The sequence below is a fragment of the Pezoporus occidentalis genome, unplaced genomic scaffold (assembly GCF_034315485.1).
Source record: "Pezoporus occidentalis ecotype Australia unplaced genomic scaffold, CSIRO_AGI_Poc_V1 ctg70, whole genome shotgun sequence".
NCBI lineage: Eukaryota > Metazoa > Chordata > Aves > Psittaciformes > Psittacidae > Pezoporus > Pezoporus occidentalis.
In genome coordinates, this window is record NW_026916053.1 from 2,288,530 (window position 1) to 2,305,607 (window position 17,078).

The 17,078-nt window shown below is 54.7% G+C and overlaps 1 protein-coding gene across 5 annotated transcripts in view; it reads left to right on the top strand.

The window, feature by feature from the left end:
• Window positions 1-9,464: 9,464 nt before the first annotated feature.
• The window catches only part of DLGAP4 (DLG associated protein 4), a 128,884-nt gene continuing 121,270 nt past the window's right edge, over window positions 9,465-17,078 (top strand). For 2 of the 5 annotated variants that reach the window (XM_062642187.1, XM_062642186.1), the window contains exon 1: window positions 9,466-9,587. The gene's annotated coding sequence lies outside the window, so the exon portion shown is untranslated. Of the gene's footprint in view, window positions 9,588-9,994; window positions 10,106-17,078 lie in introns of those variants that run through there. The other 3 variants (XM_062642184.1, XM_062642188.1, XM_062642185.1) reach the window with 3 other exon arrangements.

Here is a 17,078-nt window from a genome sequence, read left to right on the forward strand (position 1 = left end):
GGTTGTGCCAGAACTTGCTGGTGGTACCCGGTGTTAGAAAGTGATAGGATGCTGCAGATCTGCCAGGGGACGGCACCAATGCACACAGGATTATGCACACAGGTAGGCAACACAGTTGTATCCAGCAGACCAACCCCAGAGAGATGTCAGACCAGAGCACCCAGCTCCCCCTTGCATGAGGCAGGGAGCTCCTGAAGATCTCCCTACTTCTGGATTTCATTTATTTCCAGTTATTTATTTTCCACAGTTGTTATTGTTAAACCTTCACAGATTTCTCTTTTAAGCAGTTTCTGGTCTCCATCTACTCTGGGACACTCTTGGCATCAGTAGCATCCCGTGGCAAGGAGTGTCACGGCTCTGCCTTCAGTTCAGCGCTGCATTTGTGCTGGTTTGAACCTTGTTGCTGTCGGCTTCATTTGGAGTAAAGCACTGTGAGCTTTTCCCAGGTCTAATTCCCGTGTGCACTGAAGGGAACAGAGCTGCAGCCTGCAGCTCCTGAGATGCCACAACCTTCCCTGCATGTTACAATGGCCTTTCCATCTCATCTCCAAAACGTGCCTTGTGTGCTGTGTTTGAAACATACAACCCCACAGCTAACCGTGGTACCTCCACACTGCAGGGAGATAATTAAGACTAATAATGATCCGTGTTGTAAGTGATTTTAAAAACAAAGCACAGCTATTTCTATTTCTATTAAGCTTTTATAATGCTTTTATAGGCTTTTATGAAGCTTACAGTTGGCTTTTTTAGATAATTAACTGCAGGCCCTACCCTAAGGGATGCTGAGGTTGCACCTCCAAACCGGCAGTAGTCTCCCACCCTGTCAGGGACACCTCTCCATCCATGAAACAAAACGTTTCTGATTTCCCCCCACCCTGGTATTAAGCTAATTGCTCTGTGATAGCTCAGTGATCCCACATGTTGTGTTTGCTGCTTCTCAGTCCCTGGAAACCCTACTTCTCTTGAGGGAATGCGAATCTGGTGCTTTCCTGGACTCTGCATTTCTCTTCTCTCCAGCTAAAAGTGGTTCTTTCCCCAGCTGCCTTCTCCCCAAGAAAAAGCCTTGCAAAAGGGGAAGCAAACCCTGGTTCCTTTTGTCTTTGCTTTGCCCAGGACTGCTGGCTGGAGATGGGATCTGGAGATTTAGAAAGGACAAAAGATGCGATGGATGAGAGTGGAGCAAGCCCCGGATGTGGTCCCATGAACATGCTTGGAGGCATGAAGAGGCAGCACCTCCCATCTCGGGGTTGTGTGCTCCATCTGAGGAAAACAAGGTATCAAAGTCCTTCTTTATAAGAATGTCTTTCACAAGGTAACCAGAAAAGTGAAAAGAAAATGTGTTAGGTATGCCCTGCCAATCAAATGTCTTCTGAGAGCAATTGGATGTAGCGTGAAGGGAGGCAGGTAACATGACAGGAAAGATTACCCAAGTACCAAAGCCTATTTGCCATGGTGAAGCATCCCTGGAATAGCAAGATCCCCTGCCCAAGGTACATAGGGGTGTTTGTGGCTGGGCTGCCCGGCAGCCAGCACTGGGCAAAGAAAGCCTTCACCAGTCCAAACCCAACAAATCCAACCCCACAGCCCTAAACATGGCTGTAGATGATGCCCACCTCTGCTTTGCTCCTCGGATGACAGCTTCATCATTCCTAAGCGTTTTGGTTTGAATTCAGTCAGGCTGTAAAAATATTCATTTTATCCCTAGCTCAGATGTTGAAATTGAATGTCACTTAGAAGCAGAAACCCGGAATTATTCTGCGAGAAAATGCTAAAAAAGAGGTTCTTCAAAGTCTGGTCCAAAAATAAAACCCATTTTCCAGTGAGGCAGTTTGCTCCGTGCTCTGCACAGCCCAGCAGTGGGGTCGGCTCTGCCCATGGCAGGTCTGTGCTGCTGCCCACAGCACGTAAGATCAGGACTTCACTTCGTGGGTATTTCCTGGTCACCACAAGTATTTGTAACCTCCCATAAACCTATTGCCCAGAGCTGCACTGTTGGGGGGATTCTCACCATCTTTTCCCCTCCTTTCCTTGCTCCATGCCCTTGGTATTATTCTCATATAGCAGGAGGTTAGAAATACAAACTCTGAAGGTTTATATACCAGAAAGCCAATACAATTGCCAACAACTCTGATTTTGAACCTCTCCAAAGCTGTAATCCAATGACATGGATTTAAAAAAGAGTAATTTATCTTATTGTATGTTTCAGTAAGGCTGATTTTTCTCATGTGTAGCCTTGACTGTGGCGTTACCTCCTGCTTCTGCCAGGGGCCTGGTGCCATAGGGGAAGGGGTTTACTGTGTCTCGTGCCCAAGCAGAACCAGAACACCTTGGATATGTCAGCTCACCCTTAGACCTGGTTTCCTGGTGCTGCAAACCTATAGGGAAACCCCATTTTCAGCAAGCACTGACCAGTCACCAGAGCAGGATCCTGGGAGGAGACAGGTACCCAGGGGAGAGGGATGCTGCCTGCCACCAGCGTGGGCAGTGCCCTGGCAAAGTGAGGCTGGCAGCTCCATTGTGCACCCTATCCCCATGTCCAGACCCCAGCATTTATGTCTCACATGGGAAAGGAACCTTACTCTGCCATCACCTTTGTGGGTAGTACACTGGCTTTGCTGTGAAGCCTCCCTCACTTCTATTTCTGGGTCACATCCTCAGTCCCCCTTCTTATCAGGTTGCATCTATCTCTTTGATTTGAATGCATTGCTGTTTGGCTGGTGTATATACCTCACCTGCATCCTCCCCGGCAGCAACGTGGCTGGTGCATGGATGTTTGCATGCTGAGAGCTATTGCCATGCCCACTGCATCTGAGAGCAGTGTATAAAAATACTGGGTTTTGGGGAGGGTGTGTAGATTTTGGGTGCGTGGTTTTAATTAGAAATTGACATTTCTAAGCCTTTGGCTGCCAAGCAACAAGCATCTAGAAAATGATCTCAGTTGTGATATGTAGGTACCCAGCGTCCATCCTTGCTGCTGTATTTAAAGCCTCAAAAAGGGCCACCTCACCGTTCATCGCACAGGCACTTATTGGTGGTTAAGTTAGCAGTTAAGGTAGAAGGAAACCAAAGCAGAGCGGCTGACCCAGGATCCCATCACCCCACAGCCCTGCTGGAGATGCAGAAGCCGAACATGAAATGACGAGGGAATGGAATCTGGTACCAGAGCCAGTAGCATGCTCTGAAGCTGCAGCCTGAGCCTGGCTGAAGGGAGCCCTGGCTACTCTGTGGACCAAGCCCAGGACTTTCCCAGCCTGAGGACCTGGCCCCTTGTTCAGTGGGCAAACAGGAGCGTGCAGCATGGAGCCCATGTGAACAAAGCGCAGGGGAGGCAGGGAGCAAGGGACACTTGTGCCTCTCTGCAGCCGCTGCCATAGAGCCCCCCTGGCCTCATCCTTAAGAACAAGCAGCTTCCTCCTTGTCTTTCCTTTCTGGGAGAGGTTCTTGCCTCGAATTAGCTGACTGACTCACTGCACTCTTTGCAAAACAGTGTTTTGTCCTTTCTTGCTTGCAGCACCTCTGCTAGAGCTCTGCAGCCAGGCTGGCAGCAGACGGGAGCAGCAAGAGGCAGTGTCCAGGAGCTTTGGCTCCTGCAAAGCTTTGGCATCTCTGGGCCATCCTGTAGGTCAGAGGTGCTGGTGGAGGCAGCACGCTCCCTCTGCACAGCCCTTGTACCTCTGGCCTCCCCTGGCCTGGTCTGGCAGGAGAAGGGGTTGAAGGTTGAGCTGCTCAAGAGCCGTGGTCAGAGTGGCTCCATGATGAGCTCCTGAGCAGCAGGAGGAAGGTTGAAGCTGCCTTATTCATGTCCCTCTTCCTTTCTTTGGGCAGACTCATTTCTCATAGAATGTTAGCCAGAGCTTTGCAGGTACCAAATAAACCAGCACCTCTTGAGGAACAGCTGGAAAGTGCCATAAAATGCTTCCTAGTGCCCAAGCCATGGTTTTCCTGCAGTAAGAATGTGCAGACAGGCATGTTGGAGCAGACTGATGGCCTGTCTGGTCCAACACTGTGTGTCCAACAGTGGGTGGTAGCAAGTGCTCCCAAGGATGTCATTACATGTTCCTAATGTGCTTATCTGGTGGACGGTCCTGTCCTGTGGGTCTGTAGCAGGTCTGCTTGTTTGCTTCCCTATCTGGCCTAATGTGACTGCAGATGCTCCTCTTCTCCTAAGTGCTTAAGCTTCTTTCTGAATCTTACTAAGGTCTTTCCTTCAGTTTTATCCCATTACTCCTCATCCTTCCCACCTGATATCCCTTCAGATAACTAGATATGGCCTTAGACTCTCAGGCCTGCTGTGCTCATTGCTTGGCTTACCATGCGTTCAGTTGAATTTGGTGTGTTGCAAACACGAGAGTATGAGTCTGACTGAGTTCAGTCACTTATTTCACCCTTCTGAGTATTCACTTCTTGGTGTTCCCTACTTTTTATGCTCTCTGAGGTAGGGAACAGGGTATTTTTATTCCAAGATATCGTCAAGTATAGGCAATGCATCTTGTCTATGTGGGATTTATCTCTCCTCAGACATGCTGATGGTCTCCAGCTTGTTCAGGCAGGGTAAGAGACCCATAATCTGTCTGTAGGTGCCATCTGTCCTCAGGTAGAATGTGGACTTCAAGCCTCCAGCAAAGCCACGTTGCCTGGAATGAATGAGTACCTGGTTAGGAGGAATTTCACAGCAAAGGGTTGCAGAGGCTGCTCTGACAGACCATTGCTTCTTGGTGAATGGGCTTTGTAAGAGTTGCCACCTTGGACCAAAGCAGAGGCATTTTCTGTGAGCAGCACAGGAGACCAGGCTGAGGTTTCAAGCATGAGGCTGAGTTAACAGCCCGTTACTCACCAGTGCTTGGTTTCAGCAAGGAACAGAGGGGAGAAGAGTTGAGAGTGATGCATTGAGAGAACACCAAAGTGCACCAGGTCTGCCCTCTGCCTACCTGGGAGGTGCTGGAGGTCTGCACCGTGCTGTGGTGCACCTCTGATCTTTCACACCCCAATGGCCTTTCACCCCTCGGTGGCCTCCAGAGGTATCTGCAGCCCCCTGAATGGGATTGGAGGATCTCACTGGGAGAACTACATCAGTGCAGAGCTTGGGGGATGCCAACTCATCCTGTGTTCAGTGCATCTCTCACTTTCTGTGCCTCCATATGTCTGGGGGGACTGGACCCCACATACAAATGGCTGTTTCCCTGCATCACCCTCAGCTGGGATCATTGTGGCTCTTCCTTATTCCCCCAGGTCCTAGGTCAGTTGGTTGCTTGCCTCTAGGTTTTATGACTCAACAGCCCCAATACTGCCTTGCTCGTGCTCAGCACTGCATCCATCGCTCTACACTGCCACCTCACTTATTCCTTCTCCTCTGATCCCCCTCTCCATATGTCGTCCTCCAGTCCCTCCCCAGCTTTTCTTGCTTCCCATGCAGAGCCAAGCTGGGTCATTTCTCCTGTTGGCAGTGAACATTTGGTCCAGTATGACTGAAATGTTCAATGGCATCTTTGACAAATAATGTCACCCTTGGAGACTGAAGCAATCCAGTGCCAGAGAAATCATTTCTGCTAAACAGCAGAGAGGTGCAAGCCACATTCAAAGACTGTCCTGTGGGCTGCTAAACCTCCAGGAGGATAGAACTTGAAACAGAAGGGCCTTTGTGTGAACAGGATGGCTTTTGTTCACAACACTCCAAGTGCCCATTGCTCATACAGCGCCACAGTGCGAGCCCCAAACCCAAGCCAACTCCTTGAGTCAAAACAGTGCATTTTGGATCTGGTTCTGCCTTCTCCCCCCTAAATGACTTTGTTCCTCTCAGCGAATTGACCTCCCACACAGCATCCTGCCACCATCATAAGGCATGTAAGAGATGCTGACTTGTCAACACCTGTCCTCTGCTGCTGCTCCGACACAAATCTCCCCTACCGCCTTGGTAGGTGTATCCCTGTTTCTCCTGGCAACCCATGTTCCTCCCATGGAGACAGCCCCCTCACACCTTTCCTCTGCTCTGCTCTCTCCCTAATGTGTGGGGCTAGAGCCCCTCAAACATCTCTGAGCATAGAAAAATCCCCCTAAGTTGCTGCCCCAGATCCCCCAGGCCTTCTCCTCCTTCACCTCTACACTCCCACTCACTGCCTTCTGTCCCACTTGCTCAGCAGTGTCCTGTGTCCAGGTTCCTCATGATGATTTCAAGGCCATGCTCAAGCTTCATCTTTGATCTTTCCCCTGGTCTCCACGCTTCCAGCCGCACTGGCATAGAGAGCTGGCCCTTCTGAGCTTCAATGATGTCCTCCCCTGGTTTTCTGCCTGCCTTTGTTGTCTTTTCTTCTCTGCCTCTTCTTTACGCCCGCCTCCCTCTTCTGCTGGATGCCCACAGCATCCTGTCCTTCAGCCCTTTCCGTTCTCCTTTCACACATTATCTCTGGGTAATCTCCACCACCCACTGACTCCAACCGCTATCTCTATGGTGACTCTCGGATCCACCGTGCTGTGCCAGACTGAGCTCTTCCTTTCAGGAGAAATCAGCAGCCTGGCTGATGGTTCCTGGTGCAGGTCTAACCCATCAGCCCAGTTTCAACACCATCACAGCAGAGTTCATCCCCTCCCACCAAAGCTTCCCCCATCTCTCTCAAGCAGACAAGACCTCCATGCCGCACTGCTGTGCACCACCTTGAGCTTACCTTCCTTGTTCCAGCTATGCCTGAATCCCACACATCCTCTCCATCCACTGCTTCCAGATAAAGCCTTTTATGTTCATTCCTTCAGCCAAAATACTTGTCTGGGCTCAAGTACGTTGCCTTTTGATTAGTGCTATGCTCTTCCCTCTGGCCTGACAACAGCAGCCATGTTGATGAATACTCATCACACTGGCTCCTGGAAAGATTATGTCCCCTTTGCCTTGAACATATCACCTCCTCCCATGTCTCTTTGATTCTCCTCCCTTTATCAGTAGGAATGGGAGCCATTTGTCTCCACTTGGAAAAGCCTCTACGGCCATCTGTGCTGTTCCTGCTAGTGTGCAAGTCCCCTTCTGACTCCTGTACACCTGAGAAGTGAGGCTGGGGCTGGGTTTGCAAACCTCCCCAGTTGCCCTTCATTCCCACTATCCCTTTATCCCACCATCACATTCCTCCACATAGGCTTTGCCGGCTTGCTAACTAAAAAGACAGCAGGGGAGCATGCCAGCCTGCCAGGGCTCCTTTCCATTGCCCTGGGCACTGCACCTGGCTGTAGACTTCTTAGGACACCAAGTGGCTTTTCTGAGGAGCACACATACACTCATGGGAAAATCAGCACTAAATAGCATTATTCATGCCTTCATCTTCATTTCCTTTCAGCTGGGGCTGACATAAGGCCCAGGAGGGCTGTCAAATAGGCAGGGTGATGGAAAAGGCATTGGCCCCTCAAAGCCTAAAGATTCAAGAGTGACTGGTCCTGCCACTGGGATCCAGAAGCCTCCTTGCCTTAGAGATGAAATGCACTACTCCTCTGCAGCAATGTGCTGCCTTTCAAAGGAAGCCATTCACCCAGCTTGTGCTCTCTTTTATCCCCATGCCTCTGGGCCTCAGTCTCCATCATTGACAAATAACCTGCCAAATTTCAGTTTAAGAAGAAAAACCATTTGGAAGCTGACAGGCATTTAGAGAGAGGGTTTGGAAGCATGCGGGCAGCCTTCATCACCCTGCAAAGGGAGCCAGGCACCCTTGAAACTTGGGACAGGAAAATGCCTGGGTTGGGAAAGACTTTAGAGGGTGGAGAGAGCACTGTGGGGCTCGTTGTTCTTCTCTACTTGGTCATTTCCCCTTAGGGATGAACTGAATGGTCAATTCTGTATTCAAGGCTGCGAAGACAGCTGCACTTTTGCTGAATCTGCTACAGGAAGGGGAAAAAAACAAATCTCTATATTTCCATTTTCTGTAGAGAATGAAGCCTCTTCCCCAGAAAGCCAAGCTCTTCATTTGCAAAAGCACCAGGGCAAAGTGATGGGAAGATAACCACGATAGCTGCCCGTAGCACCTTGTGCTCACCCCTCAGGCCTGACCCTGAAGCCTCTAACAGAGGGTACAGAGGCTGCAGCCTTATTTCTATAGCAAGGAGCAGGGCTTGGCTCTCCGAGCACCCCAGTTCCCCATGGGGCAGCCCTGCTCAGGCCTCCCAGAGCAGCAAGGTCCATGAATTAGCCATCAATCACCTCTGGAGCCACAGAACTGCCCAAGGCCACACTGTGAATCACATGGCACTGTGAGTCCAAGAGGTCAACTCAATGTGTTGCATGGACCCATCTGCTCAGTGTACTTAATACCTTGAAGGGGCATCTGAATGGAGGGGCTCATTCCCCAGCTCTCCCCAGGCAAGAATGATGAGGGTCAGGCAGGGTGGGCAGGGGAATGTCTTCCACCCTTTAGGACCAAAGCATTCTAAGAAGATCCGAGGAAGTGCGAGGACCAAGCACTATCGCCTGCAGCCCAGTGTTGGCTGCCAGGCCTGGCAAGCTCACCCCCAGCCCATGGCAAGCTGGTGCCTAGGAATGCACGCATGCAATGGGATGACCAAAAGCCATGGGCAAAAGAGAAGTGAACGGCTGAGCCTAATTTGTGCAAGGTTGTAAATCACTGTGGCAGATGGGCAGTGGATTATTTTCCAGAGGGTTAAGCAAGACCCAGATTAGGAAAAGCTGGGAAATTTTGATGGGGTGCGCAAGATATTGTCCTGGGGCTCAGGACACGTGGACCCCAGTGCTTTTTTTTTGGGGGGGGGGTCCTGGCTGTGCAGAGGCTGTGGAGGAGCCCTGTGTGAGGATGGCAAAGCTGGGAGGCTGCAAGGGCAGGTGTGGGGAAAAGCACACAGACTGTGCCCTGGGTTGGCTGTATGGGCAAAAGGTGCCCCCGATCTTTACATATCCTTAAATCCAAGCTCCTGGTGGAGTGGCTGATGACCCTCAGGCTGGTGTCAGCCCTGACTTGGGGAAGGAGGACATTTCAGTTTCACAGGGGAGCCTTGACACTGCTCTGGCCCTGCGTGGGGCAGTTCCCCTGGCTTCAGTTTGTCCCTGCCGCCCTCACAGCACCCCTGGGTGCTGGGCTGGATGGAGGGTGCTGTGCCGGATGGAGGGTGCTGTGCCGGCCCCTCTCCGCTCCCTGCCCTGATTTCCTCATGGAAATCCCAGAGTCTGTTCCAGATCCAGCTCTGGTTTTGGGGGCAGCCATCTCCCTCTCCTTCTCTTTCCTCTTCCCTCCTTCTGCTCTCCTTCCTCCTCCTCTCTCTCCCTCCTCTCCGCACTGTACTCTCCGGGGGCTCTGGGTACCGCTGCAGCATCACTAGCCACCTCCATCCAGGAGGCTGGGAGAGCGGGGCGGAAGGGGAGGGCTGCGGGGGACAAGCTGAATGAATGGGCATCGCCTCGGTGCTGCTGGAGCCTCCGCATAGGGGCGAGGCGGCCGGACCGCGCCGCGGGCAGGGGGGCAGCGGCGGCCGGCCAGCGGCCGGGGCCGGGCCGAGCCGAGCCGGGCCCCCCGCCGAGCCGCCGCCGGGGCGCTGCGAGGAGCGGGCGCTGCCCCGACGCGGGACCGCTCCGGCCCGGGGGCCGCCTCCTGCCGCCGCGGACCGAGGTGAGCGGGGGGCTGCGGGGGGCGGCGTGGAGCCGGGTAGGGCTGGACAGTGCGGGACCGGGCTGGACGGTGCGGGAAACGGGCTGGATGGTGCAGGGGCTGGGCGCCAAAGAGTTAAGTGGCTGCGGAGCAACCGGGCTCAGACCGTGTGTGTGTGTGTGTGTGTGTGAGATCCCGCACCCACGGGGGGGCGTGGCCCATGGCACCCCACGGGTGTCCGTGCGCGGTGGGCGGCCGGTGCCGGTACCGGTCGCAGCGGTCTGGGTCTCCCCGGCCGCGCAGGGTGGGTGCGGGCATCACAGCGAAGCTTTGTCCCGCGGGGAGCGACACCGCGCTCCGTGTGCGCGGCGTGTGCCAGAGCCCGCGGCGGAGCGTGTGTGCGGTGTGCGGGCTCCACTGCGGGGCTGTGTCCGTGTGCGGGGCTGAGCGTGTCCGTTGCAGCCGCATTGAGCCCGTGTGAGGGAGCAGCCCCAGCCCGAGCGTGCGGGTGCGCGCCGCGCGTCCACGCGTGTGTACCGGTAGGTGATGTGTGCGCGCTGCGGGGGGGGGGTATTGGGGTCTATGGGGGTGTGCGGTGGGAGCGGGCACGTGCGGGGAGGTGCGTGGAGTCTGTGAGCACAAGCGTGCCGGGGCTGCCGCTGCCTCCGCGGGATCCTGGCCCCCGGGAGAGGGGCTGCGGCTCCCCCCGCCCGCCCCTGCCTGTCTGCACCATCCCGCTCTGGGCGCCCCCTCCCTCCCCGCGGGCCCCGCAGGTCCCCTCGCCCCTTCTCGGACCCCGACCCGGACCCTGCCCCGAGGCCGGAAGGGCGGACAGAGCCTCATCCCCGATAGGTTTTGGCTTTCCCTGTGTTAAGATGCTCCTGCTTGCTCCGGATCCCGCAGAGGCAGAGGGGCTCAGCCGGCAGCGGCTGGCAGGGCAGGGCCGGGCCCTTTGCTCCCCTGGGGATGACCCCAGGCGGGTCCCTGCATGCCCCTCAAGTTCTGGTGGGGTTCCTGCATGCCCCTCAGGCCGTGGCAATGGCGTGGATCAGCCCCAACACAGCGATCTGGTCATTATACTCATATTAGACTTTTGGAGGGGCAGACAAGTGTCGCCCCCACATGCTGGTCCCCTTCTACGACAGAGATGCCACATAACAAACTCTCCTACGGGCCTTTGCCATGACGTGAGGTGAGGAATCTCCAGTCCAGGATGAGGCCCAGGCAAGAGCAGGATTTAGAGCCTTGATGCCATCATTGCGATCGGAGTGTGGCACCGACATGTGAGGATGTGAGCCTTGGTGACCGTCCTGACACCGTGCCACCATCCTGGTGTAGGGCCAGCACCTGCTGCACCGGGAGCAGACGTGCCTGTGCTGATGCACGGGGCTGGCAGCCCACAGGACCTGGGTATCTTGGAACGCTTCCTGCAAAATGGACTCTCGGAGCCTCGTGAATCCGCCTCTGACGGCTTCTCCTCTGAGGAAGCACAAGGCAGAGCCAGCCCTGAGGCTTCCTGCAGGAAGCTAACGCCTGGTCAGAGCCACCACTCCTGCTCTTGAGACATGGGGCTGCTTCTTACGCTGGCAGGAAAATGGGGCTTTTCCAAATCCGGGCTCGGCAGCCGGTGTGTGCAAGCCCAGTTCTGATCTCTGCAGCAGCTCTGCTTCCTCGCTCCTCTCGGTGTACATGATGTACCGGTACAGTTTGAAGCACGGCTGCGAGTGGTGGAGGAATAGAGCAGCTCAAAGGGAAGCTGCCACGCTGCAGCAGGAGACTTCTGCACCTTTTTACTCCCTCGCACCAGTCCAATGGTGCCAGGCTGGATTTTACCCTTGGAGCATAAACACCTGGCAAGGCAGAAAGAAATGTGACTTGAGTAAACATCAGCAGTAACTGGAGACCCGTTTTGAAATTGGTTTGATACCTGCATGCCTTCCAGGCAAGCTTTTCTGATGTTAACCATTGTGCATCTTTGCATGAAAAATGAGGCTTTATTTTCAGCCTGGGTAATAGCAGCGCAGCATGGGTAGAAATGAACACGCTGTGTCCCCTCTAATCTGTCCACAATCAGGCTTCTCCCAAGCACTGAACCACTACTGCCGTCGTTGGAGATGAATAGTCCTGGATCCAGATGGCAGCCTGCTTCCCTCGGTGCCCACATCGTCCCTTCGCCATCCGCAGAGGAGGGGAGCAGCCAGTGAGAAAGTGTCCCTGGGAGGACCCCTGTGCCACCGCAGCCACCTGCGTCCCTGGGTTTGCTGCCCATGGCTCAGGCCGAAGTCATCAGCTTGTGCCTATCATCAGCTGCAGGCAAGGCAGCTCCTGGTTGCCAGAAGCTGCTCTGAGCTCCCGTTCGCTTCTGGAGAGGGTTCAAGGTGCTGATTTGGAGCTCGGAGCTCGGCATGGATTCACTTCTCACCATCTTCCAGTCTGGATCCATCGTGCCCGGGGCTGGAGCAGCAGCTGGCCAAGTGCTCTGGCCAGCCCTGCCTGGGGCTGGAGGCAGTGGGCAGCCCCTTGCTGCAGCTCCACAGCCCCGAGCAGCCTGGTTTTGGTCTCCTGGAGCATGGTGAGGTGTGCTGAGTCACCTTAAGTCAGGCCAAGACATCACCCACCCTTCCCATGAGGAGGCTGTGTTTGAGGAGAGGACTCGTCGTGCTTACTGAAAGCAAAGGGGTTGCAGGAGGATCGCAGACGTAGCTGGGATGATGGGAGGGAGTTGTTTTGAGCATGGAGCCTGCTTGTTTATTCTTCAGTTTGGAGGGGTGTTTTTAGGCTTGTGATGGAATAAATGGAAGTGAAGATTCAGTTCCTCTGCTTGGGGATGTGGGGGAAGCCCTGGGCAGGAGCTGTTGTCTGTTGTTGCAGAAAGCTGGCTATGTGACAGCAAAGCTTTGTTGAGATTTGCACCAACCTCTTTCATCTTGGACTTGGTGTGTCCTGCTGTTTATGGCATAAAAATGATGATGCTTTGCAGAAGATATTTGTATTTCACACTTTGTTTCTGCTTACATGTCTCGTTTGGAGCTAGACTGGTTTCCCCTGTGGGTAGTGTCTTTGGCTCCAAGGGCTGTGAGACTATTAGTAGAGTTTCCAGTGGGCTCCTTGTGTGACCTGGTGTTATGGTTTTCTGTGCACAAGAGAAAGGGATTCCTGAGCCCTTTTTTTGCTCACAGAGACATTACATAGGGAAAACCTATGAACCCTAATGTGCCAGCTTTGGTTTTGCTCATGCAGGCTCTTACAGTTGTCAATGGCTGGCTGGTGGGTTTGGACCACAGGCTGTCGGGAAAATTGCCTTTCCTAAGAGCTTTCCCTGAATGAGGCCTGGCTCTCTGCAGCTCTTTGCAAAGCTTTCCAGCTCTTTGAAGGAAGCGCTTTACAACTTCCAGAGCTGTCATGGGTTTAGGCCCTCCGGAGATGGGTTGTGACAAGCAGCTACAAACCTGCGCTCTGTTGCCTGCAGGATGCTATAGGTGTCCCCTGGGTCTGGCTTCTGCATCCCCCAGGGAGCGTGGACCCTTCTGCGTACCTCTTGGGTGACTCTCACATTGAGGGACCCTATTCCTTCAACTGCCTTTGGGTTTAGTCCCCTTTTATCTCGTGTGCTGTCCATGGACCAGTCGGTGAGGATTTGGAGGAGCTCCCTCTGCAAGAGAGACCCAGGAGCTTTGAAGAACAGTGTTGACACTCGTATGTGGGCAGAGCTCTGGCTGTGAGCAGGGAAGTTAGGTGGCAGCTTGGTGTGTGCATAAAACATGTACAAGGCAGGAGTATTAAACCTACTCAGCAGTGGCTTAAGTCTGTGCTTAAGGAGGAGCAGCCCGAGACCCATGCCAAGTGTTATGGAAGTCCTCATACATGAAGTATTTAACGTCCAAATCCCTCAGTCATTTGTCTCAATGTGGCTTTGCAGGACAGGGGCCACCCACATGATTTTCTTTGCGTGATGACAAATGTGTGACAGCACCGTGGCTCCAGCCATTGCCCTCATTGCACAGCACTCCGATGGCTGGTAGCATGGGTGGGGTGCTGGAAACCTCTCCCCGCCTCTTCCTCTCCAATTGCCATCAGCCTTAGATGTGCCAGGGTATTTTCTTCATCCACATTGTGTCAGGGCCTTGGTGAAGGAGCAGGGCTGGAAACAGGTCATTGATTTCTTACATTTAGCGCCCAGGATGGTGGCCAGGGCTTTGGAAGGAAGCAGCTTCCCTCTGTGCTGTGTGTGCTGGGAAGGAGGTGCAGCGAATGTCCCTGCGGTGTTTCAGGCTTGTGCCCTGAGGAGCAGGTTGGCACCTCCTCTCGTGTGAGACACCCCCTGCACCTGGGGTGCCCCGTGAGAAGGACAGAGATGGGCTGGCTGTGTGTGTCAGGCTGGTTTGAGTCAGAACCAAGTCCTCGGCTGCAGCTGCAGGGAGCCTCACAGTTTGCTTTGGAAATATCCTCTGCGTGCGAACGCTTCCCACCTTCTTCTTACCTCCATCCTCCCCCTGGTTCAGCGTCATTCCCTCTGGTGTCTCCAGGGCTTGTGCAGCTCTTACCCCATTCCCACTGACCATGGTTCCCCCTAACCCTTAGCTCTTCTCTGGGACAGCCCTGCTGTACCGTGTCCTCCTGTCTTTCACCCTCAGGCAGCTGCTGGCTCCAGTGATGGTGATGGTCATGCCTTCCCTGGGGTGCTGTTGGGGCCAGCACTGGGGTGGGCAAGGGCCACGTCCTCCTGCCCCATCAGCAGAGCAGACCCCATGAGGTATTTATAGGCTCAGTGATGTTATTCCCCTGTCAAACTATTACTGAAATAGGCTCGGTGTGTGTCATAGGAGAGAGGATTTTAATGGCACAGTTTCTTTGCTGCGGGAATGAAGTTGATGCTCCCTCACCATTTCCCTCGTCCGATTAATCATTCCCATGGTGGAGAGGCATGAGGGGATGGATGCCTGCTCCAGCAGCTCGAATGGGGGCTCATGGACTCGGGTGGGTCCTTGAGACAGGCACCCCAGCCAGGCCTGTGCCCATAGGGACCTGATGCCTTGCACCCACACTTGCCTGGACCTTAACTTCAAGGGAGCACTGAACCTGGTGGGAGCAACCCAGACCCTGGGGAGCCTGCTGGGGCAGGTGTGCCAAGGCAGCCGGGACTGAGGGCTGGTGCTGAGACTGAGCAGACCCAGTTTAAGGGGCAAGGTCCCTTTCCCAGTGATTTCTCTGTTCGGAACAGTCCATTTGCTGAATGATCAGGAAAGGTCAGTTTGTCATTTCCTAAATAACCCCCCCTCCTTCAGACTCAGCTGGACACTGCTGCTGGGTCGGGAGGAGGTCAAAGTCCAGTGAATCCTTTTAGCAGTGTCTTGAAGCATTTCAGCTGGCTGAAGAGCAAAGGATCTCTCAGCCTGTCAGTTCATAAACACTGGCGCGATTCCCTGTCTAGTCGCTGCTTGCTGGGGGAGAATGTCTCTGGGGTGGGAAAACCAGTTTTGTGCCAGGCATGGATTTGGGTTGTGCTTTCTGGGCAGCACACTGAATGCGCTGCAGGCTGGAGGTGCATCCTGGTGCTGTCTGGACGGACAGACCCACCGCAGGGCAATTGGGCTCAGCATGGGAGAGTGATGCTCGCTGTGCCCTCTGCGATGGGATGTGGGGTGGCAAGGATGGGCATGAACTGGGGCACTTAAGCTCCCAATGAGCTCTGCAGTCATTCCCTCTGCCTGGCTGGGAATGGGAGTCCTGGTCCCAGCAGGTCAGATGTGTCTGCCTGTGGGATTTGAGCCTGAAGGGGCAGAGCAGAGGAGAGCTGCCCTTCCACTGCACAGGAGCAGTAGAGGCCAAGGACATGGGTTCTGAGCTGTGGTGTGCCCAAAGTCCACATGGGAATGGGAGGCTGCTGCAGCCCAGGGCTCCTTGTGCTTGCTGCTGGGGACACAAGAAGCAACGTGAGGCTTCAGAGCTGGAGGACCCACTGCTGTGGAGCTGCTGACCATGCAGCCCTTGCTGCCCTGATGTCTCCACTCCTTTGTGTCAAGCCGCGAGTTAGGGAGGGCAACCTTCTGCTCCCATTGCTCCCTAGCAGCCTCTGCGCTGCCTACGTGTGATGCAGAGACCCTCTCCTGGAGCCTGCATGCCCTCTGGCAGGGGCTGGTGGCCAGGAGGAGCCCAGAGCCCACTTCTCCCAATCCCCTGCAGTGCTGCTCACAAACGTAGCAGCCAGGCCCTTGCAGAGACAGCTTGGAAACTGGGAGCCGACATGCTAAAGAAAAATGTCCTTCCCACACAGCCCAGCCTGTCCTCCTCCCTCCGCCAGTGCTGCTGCTGGCGAGCTGCAGGCTCACCGCTGCAAAGGGATGCTACCCTGCAAGGATGGAGAGACCTGCGCTCCAGGGCAGGGAGTGAAGATGGAGCAGATCACCGTACAGAGCCTTCTTCTGTGATGCTATGGATATCTCCCACGATCCAGCCCTCCTGCCCATGGCTCTGCAGGCTTCCCTTTGCCTCCTCCCAGCTCAGCAAGCTACCTTTTGGTGGAGATTGCTGTGGATGGGGTGCTGATGGAGGCTGTGTGGCTCTGGGGGCAGCATCCCTGCCCACAGCTCTTTGGCTTCCACCATGTGTGGCTGCATTGCCAGCTGGACCCCTCATCCTTTTCACCTCCAGTTATTTTCTGGACAGTCACTTCTCTCCCCTTTGCTGGCTGCATATCCTGAGATCAATGCTGAGTGCTCTCCTCCTCCTCCTTGCTGTGCTGTCCCTTAGGACAGACCATTCAACTTGCTTCTCCTCCTCCTTTTCCACTTCATTAATGAGTCTCTTTGCTCTAAGAAGTCATGATAGCTGCCAGGGGACCTGGGAGGAGTGGGGAGAGCTGTGGGGAGGCTGCCAGTCCCACTTCCAGGGTTTGGGATGCTGGGTGCCACATTTGGGATGTCGATGTGGTTGCCCCGGTGCTGGCTGACCCCGCTCGTGGCCTGTGGGGTGGAAGGGATGTGACAGGCAGTGTTTTGCAGTGGCAGGAGGCAGGGAAACCAGGTTTGGGCGGCTCCCAGCTGCTCTGCCGTGGTTTTGCCCCATTTCTGCCATGCACGCTGCTCCTTACCCTACCACAGGCTTCTCCTTCATGCCTCTCATGGGCCACGGTGGGCAGCCCCTGGGTGGACACCCAGCTCCATCCCCACAGCAAAGCTCCTGCAAAGGCCCATGCATCTCATGGGAGGTTGCCGCTGGCCCTGGTGGGCTTCAGATCCCAGTGAGTGGACTGGGGATGCGGTGCTGGGCCATTGGTGCCAGTCCCCCAGGTGGCAGCAGGAAGGTGTGTGCGGTACCTATGGGTGGTTCAGAGCCTTGTCAGTGAAAACTGGCCTTCCCAACCGCATTCCGTGGGCACGGCTTTCATTTCCCAGTGCCTTTAACACTCTCCAAAACCCGAGAAACTGAGATGGTTTCTTCTCGGCGGGAAGGGAGGCTGCTGTTGTCGCTCTCTCACCCATGCACGCACGCACACACACGCACCCCAAGGAT